General features: G+C 35.1%; 1 non-coding gene across 1 annotated transcript; it reads right to left on the bottom strand.

Moving 5' to 3' along the window:
- Nucleotides 1-5105: 5105 nt before the first annotated feature.
- LOC119620762 (U6 spliceosomal RNA) lies at nucleotides 5106-5213 on the bottom strand. The gene has a single exon (XR_005237314.1). It is a non-coding gene; the product is annotated as a U6 spliceosomal RNA (small nuclear RNA).
- Between the last annotated feature and the right edge of the window lie 1212 nt (nucleotides 5214-6425).

The raw sequence follows: 6425 nt of genomic DNA, 5'->3' as shown, positions 1-6425 counted from the left end.
TATGAATTTTGAGGAGATACAAACATTCAGTGTATGGCACCCAACTAGAAGGACTTTTTCTTTTACTTCCATCTCAGCAAGAATGGAGGCTGTGTCCTAAGGATGATAAGTTTTCTACTTCTTTCCCAATAAAATGTTGGTTTTATTCTACTCCTATACCAGAAGCAATGCATCTTTACCTATTAGCTGAGAGTGAGAGAATTCATTGCCCTTCTCTAGAATAGTAAGGCTTTTGTTTTGTAGGAAAGAACAGTTCAGGGAAGTAGGCACAGCTCTGGCCTGGTCACTAGTAACTGCCAATCATCTCCTTTATGCCTGTGCCACTAAGTGGCACTCTGCCCTGTAACCTGCTCATCCTCCAGTCTTTCTTGTAAGCATCTGATAGAAGTCTGTGGAATAGAAAATGTGAGTGTTGGCTTCCCTACATCTGATTCTACCAGCTCTTCTAAACTTATATGCTTGTCTAAACTTATTTGATTGTCTTATATCATGAATTGAGTGTTGGTATCTCCCAAAATTTCATACTTTGAAATCCTAACCCTCAACATGATGGTATCAGAGGTAAGTACTTTGGGAGGTGATTAGATAATGAGTGGAGATAGTGGGTGGAGTCCTCATGAGTAGGATTAGTGCCCTTACATGAAGAGACATGACACCTTGCTCTTCCTCTATTCTCCACCACATGAGGATACAATGAATTGGGAGCCATATGCAAACCGGGAAAAGTATTCTCACTGTAGACTGGATCTGCCAGCACCTTGGTCTTGGACTTATCTGCCTCCCGACCTGTGAACAATAAATGCTTGTTTTATAAGCTGTCCAATCTATGGTATTTTGTTATAACAGTCCTAATGGACTTAAGATACCTTGCGATCTCAGTTTTCTGATGGACCCAAGAAAAGTCAACATTTTGTAGATTATATGGCTTTCCTTTTTAAGGAAAAGAGCAATATTTTGCATCTTTTAACATCTTTAAAGAAAAGCAATCTTGAAGTGAATGCCAGTACTTTGGCAGGTGCTTAACAAACTTCTGAAACCATGTTTTCACTGTTTCTCTAGCCCAATCACCCCCCCAACTCCTCCCCTAAAGCTTTTGCTCCCCTTCATTTTTAAAGTCTTGCCAGAAGAAACACTGCCCAGATGGTGAGTGGAAAATGTAGAGGAAGGCTCTGTGCCTCATATAGCCGGAACTATAAACTTGTAAAGACACTGAGTTTTACTTACTTAAATCTATTTTATTTAAAATGTAAATATAAAATATTTTCTTTCTATTTTGGACAATGTAGTAGGTAGCTAGCATATCAGTAAAATTACAAATAGGGCAAGTGCCAAGGAAGAACAGGTGGAAGACAACAGGAAAGGTAGGTGTTGACTCAGCCTCACTTATATGATGTAGAATAATTTGGGAAATTGCCATTAGGTTAGGCAACTCTCTCTCTCTCTCTGTCATCACTTTCACATGTGTTAGAGAAAGGAGTGATTTGGTAAAATATGTCTTCAACCACAAAATTTGACAGTTTTGCAGAATAAGATATCTGATATTCAACTCCACAAATGTGGTAATAAATATAAGTGACATTTAGCCCTCTTAATAACATGAATAACACTCACACACAGAGCTGGATTTTCTCCTGGAAAAGATAAGCTTTAAGTTTTACATGAATTTGTTAACTCTTTGCAACTAGACATGGAGGGCACTTGGTTTCCCAGAAAATGTGTTGGGAATGGGAATCCTATATCTGCCAAACCTATTTGAACTTGTTGCCTTGTTGTGAATCTCTACTAGATTATTTGGCATCTCATCCACAATTTTTTAATCTTATAAATGAGAGATTCATGTAAATGTTGAACTTAGTCTGAAAGAAGAAATATTGAAAGGGCAGCCAGGGAGACTGAGAGCAATGTCAAGAGGCAAAATGAGGTCAGACTTATTTCCTTATCTAAAAGGATTTTATACATTAGAACTTCAGGTCTCTTTTCACCCTGCCTGGGGAAGCTCTTCAGCTTGTCTTTAGGGAGACATGCTCTATCACTGCCTCATTGGGTGGACTTTCTTCTTACAAGAGCTGCCATGTGAAATACTGGGCTTGGGTTATCATCACAGCTTCTGTGTTTCACATACATTCTGCCTGAGTTACAGCAAATCAATTTCTCTAAAGGGATCATCAATCCAATACTATAGGAGCAAGCAAATTCTCCTTGGCGAGTCATTTCTAATCATCAAAGTGTTCCAGATAAGTGATTACTTCTCTAGGAATGTTCTAAATGTGAGCTCATATGGAGAGGTTTGTGTCTAGCATGGAAGGGATTTTTATTGATCATCTAGCCTTTAGGAATGACCATGAAAGCTCTATTTTGATATCTACTGTTGTGAACTGACCTAAAAAAACTAGATGTAAAAATATTAGCCCCCTTTGAGTAGAAATTAATAGCCAATAGTTTTTACCTGCTCTTATACCATCTTTCTAAGTAACTGAAAATAAAATTCTTCTTCAAATATAGACATTTAATAGCAAGTATACACAACATAAGCTCTACCAATTCTTGGCTTTATTGGTAAGCTCTACCAATTCTTGGCTTTAACTTTTGTGTGTGTGTGTGCTAAGACTGTACCAAGGATGGTAGATTCCCCTGAAGGCAAATGTAGCAAGTGCAATATGACTATAGCAGTAGGACTCAGCTGATGTTCTAGTTAGACTTGGGTGGCCAACCGTCCCCCAATCTAATGTCTGGACAGAGGTCTCTGTAGAAATCAAATCTAGGGTGCAAATCTTATAGCTAAATTTTGAAAGGCTGGTTATATTCTTAAACTATAGTCTTACAACAGACTAAATGCCTCTAACATAATTTTTGCCCTTATTTGAAAAAATCACTAATCACTAATTTCAACAATGGAAATCTATTGCTAATATTTTTTTAACCTACAAAGGCTATGGTGTTGACTGGCCAGTAAAGATACTTAAAGCACTTGTAGTAGCCACCTCTAGCATGCGTCCCTTAAATTATGCCTTGATTTATGCTCATTTCAAATTATTCATCTCTTTATTTCAACAAGTGTCTGTCTTTGAAAATAGTGAAGGTAATGTGTGGTGGATAAAAGGAAGGCTTGCAGGTAACAGTTAGTCTGGGCAAAGGTAGATTGAGGTCAGCTCCTTAGAGTGGGGATTTCACTGGATCCTCTGAGGAACCTGCACTTTTCATATTTCCCTAATAAATGAGGAAGTTTGGGACTTTATTGCCTTTGAACAATCTATATAAGTCATAAATACATCTTTTTCCTTGATGTAAGGGAATACTAAAAGCAAAAAATACTAATAGTTCTCCAGCCTAAAATCCCATTTGGAGAAGGATGGGCATAAAATATTGATCTGTACCTTCTGCAATCCAACCTCTTTGAATTCGTGTCATAAAAGCAGACCTGGAACTATTTTTGGTGCATTATTTTAATGAAAGAGATCATACAAACTCCTATTAAAGATTTGGTCAAAAGAATCGCATTTAAGTTTTTTCCTGGCCTCCATAAAAATTCAAATTAATTTCCTGTATAATCTACAACAACGAGGATATAAAGAAGTTAGAAAAAAAAAACTCTCAAAGAAAGATTTAATTGTGTTCATCACAGTAAACTTACATAAACCAGGATGTGGCTCAATCTATTTTGAAAGGATTTTCAGCATTACAGATTAAAACAAAAAGAAGCCTCTAGTTAACCTTCAATTAACCATAGCTGCCTGGTACTTTCTATTAATCAAGATTTTACTCCTTCTTGCATTATTTTTATGACATCCAATTTTATTTGGTTTCTTCAATATATTTCTCAGAGGTGAAATAGCTCTATTTTATGGATGAAAATCGAATCAAAATGTGGAAGGCTTACTGTGACCTTCATAAAGTCATCTCCCTGAGGTTCTTTTCTTATTTTTAAAATGACAATAATGAGGTCTACTCCAGTGTGCTGTGTAAGAATGGAAATGAAATCATTCAGAGAGGCAAGGTAGCATTGGAAAGACTAAAGATTTTGGAGTCAGGTAGATGTAGTTTTCACCACATATGAGCTACGTGACATTGGGCAAGGAATTGACATTTATAAGCCTCAGTTTCCTTATGAATAAAATAAAAACATTAATCTCATTGGGACATTGCCATGTTAGATGAAGTAATACTTGCAAAGATCTTAGCATATAAAAGGCAAAATAAGGTAGCTTTTTTTTTTTTAATTGAGAGAAGACCCTGAATATGACTACAAAAAAGTATGAGAACCAGTGTTAGACCTTGTATGTTTTAATATTATCTTGTGTCTATCTGGAAATGTTTCTTTCTCTGTAGTCAATATCCATATCATAAACATGTATTGTATGGCTAGTTTCCCTCTTGAAAAATTCTTAGCCTATTTTTGTTTTCTTTTAAATCCTGATTAAGGATAAGGCTAGGCTTCTGTGAATTCTTGTCTCACAATTTTGTTCCTTTCAAAGTAGCAAAAGAATATAGGTACTGGGAGGAAAAGTCATAGTTGTATTTTAAAGCAGTGGTTCTTAAGTCACTTTGAATCAGATTTACCTGAAAGACTCTTAAATAATCCCAGATTTAAGGTCCCCATTCCTGATTCCGTAAATATGAAGTACATTACTAAAATTTGTATTTCCCTAAGTGATTTAAAAAATTCTCTGTAATCATGGTAAAATAACCTAGTATAAAATTTGTCATATTAACCATTTTTAAGTGTGCAGTCAATGTTAAGTAAATTCTCATTGCTTTGCAACCACTACCATCCGTTTCCAGAACACTTACCTTACAAAACAGAAACTCGATTTACATTGCACAATAACTCTCCATTTACCTCTCTCCCCAGCCACTGACGACCACTATTTTATTTTCCATTTCTATGAATTTAGCTATGCTTGGTTCCTCATATAAGTGGAAGCATACATTATTTGTCTTTTTGTGACTGGCTTATTTCACTGAACCTCATGAATTCAAGGTTCATCCATGTTGTAGCATGCATCAGACTTTCCTTTCTTTTTAAGGCTGAATGATATTTCATTGTATGTATGGATCACATGTGATTTACCCATTTATCTGGTGATTACTCTTCCCCAAGTCATTTTTAAACTATGAAATACTTCACAAATTTGCATATCATTTTTGCACAGGTGCCATGCTAACTTTCTTTATATCATTCCAATTTGAGTACACATACTGCCAAAGCCAAGGACTCCAAATTATTTTTGAAATCACTGATAAGGCAATTTTTTCAGATGCACACTGGTGTGACATTAAATCAATCTAATTTGGTGACCAGTATTTTTTAAAGACATGGAGTAGAAACAAATAAAATAGGTAAAAATTGTAATAATAGGGAAATGTATTATTTTAAGTATTGTATTTCTGTTTGTGTGTTTTTGTGGGGGAGAGGGGTTATGTGCACTAAATCAGGACGTACTAGCTGTTCTCTATTTAAAAAGTATAAAGGCCACCTGTCCAGAGAACTAGAATGTAGAATCTAGTTAGATGATATGTAAATTAACATAATGCTCTCAGCTCAAAATATGTAGAGGTACTATAGTCATGATTTTACTTTTAAGATACTTAAAAATAAGATTGAGAACATCCTTCCACAGACTGATGTGGACTCCATGCTTCATCATAGAAGTCTGTGTATTGCTTATTCGTGAATTATTTTCATAACGTTGTATTAGGAGTTATATATAAATTTGGCATCACTTTGATGCACTAAGCTTTTATAGACTTCAGAAGTAGATAAAGAATTGCTAACAGCAGTAATGGAGAGGTGTGAATGCCACCAGCAATTCAAGATTCTGTTCCAACTCAGGAAACATACTATCCCAATCAAAATTAATTTCCTCCCCCTTTGGCATTTTTCTCAACCATATGTAGTTTTAAAATTATTGTGGTGACTTCTACCACTCTTTTGAAAATATACAGGATGTATTTATCTAAGATAAACATAATTTTACTTAGTTATGTTTTCTGAAATGATAGCACACAATGTGTATCAGAAAATAAGGCAATTATATGATAACTGTTTGTGAACTGTATTTGATTCTGCCAGATTTCATGAAAGATATATGGTTAACATATGTAAATGTTTATATTAGATCATATGGAATATAATTCTTGTATGCCTTTTAAAGAATTATGGAATTCCTGTTCTTCCTCAGAAGAATGATTTCCAAAGTGTCTTAGATTTTTGTGTATGACTCCACTTCAAATCCTCTATGACTTGCATCATGCTGTATCATTTGACCCAGCAATCCCATTACTGGGTATATATATATAAATCATTCCATTATAAAGATACATGCATACATATGTTCACTGAAGCACTATTCATAATAGCAAAGACATAGAATTGACCCAAATGCCCATCAATGATAGACTGGATAAAGAAAGCGTGATACATATAC

The sequence above is a fragment of the Chlorocebus sabaeus genome, chromosome 15 (assembly GCF_047675955.1).
Source record: "Chlorocebus sabaeus isolate Y175 chromosome 15, mChlSab1.0.hap1, whole genome shotgun sequence".
In the NCBI taxonomy this organism is placed as follows: domain Eukaryota; kingdom Metazoa; phylum Chordata; class Mammalia; order Primates; family Cercopithecidae; genus Chlorocebus; species Chlorocebus sabaeus.
The sequence above is the reverse complement of the archived record's forward strand: the minus strand, read 5'-3'. Positions and strand labels throughout refer to the sequence as shown.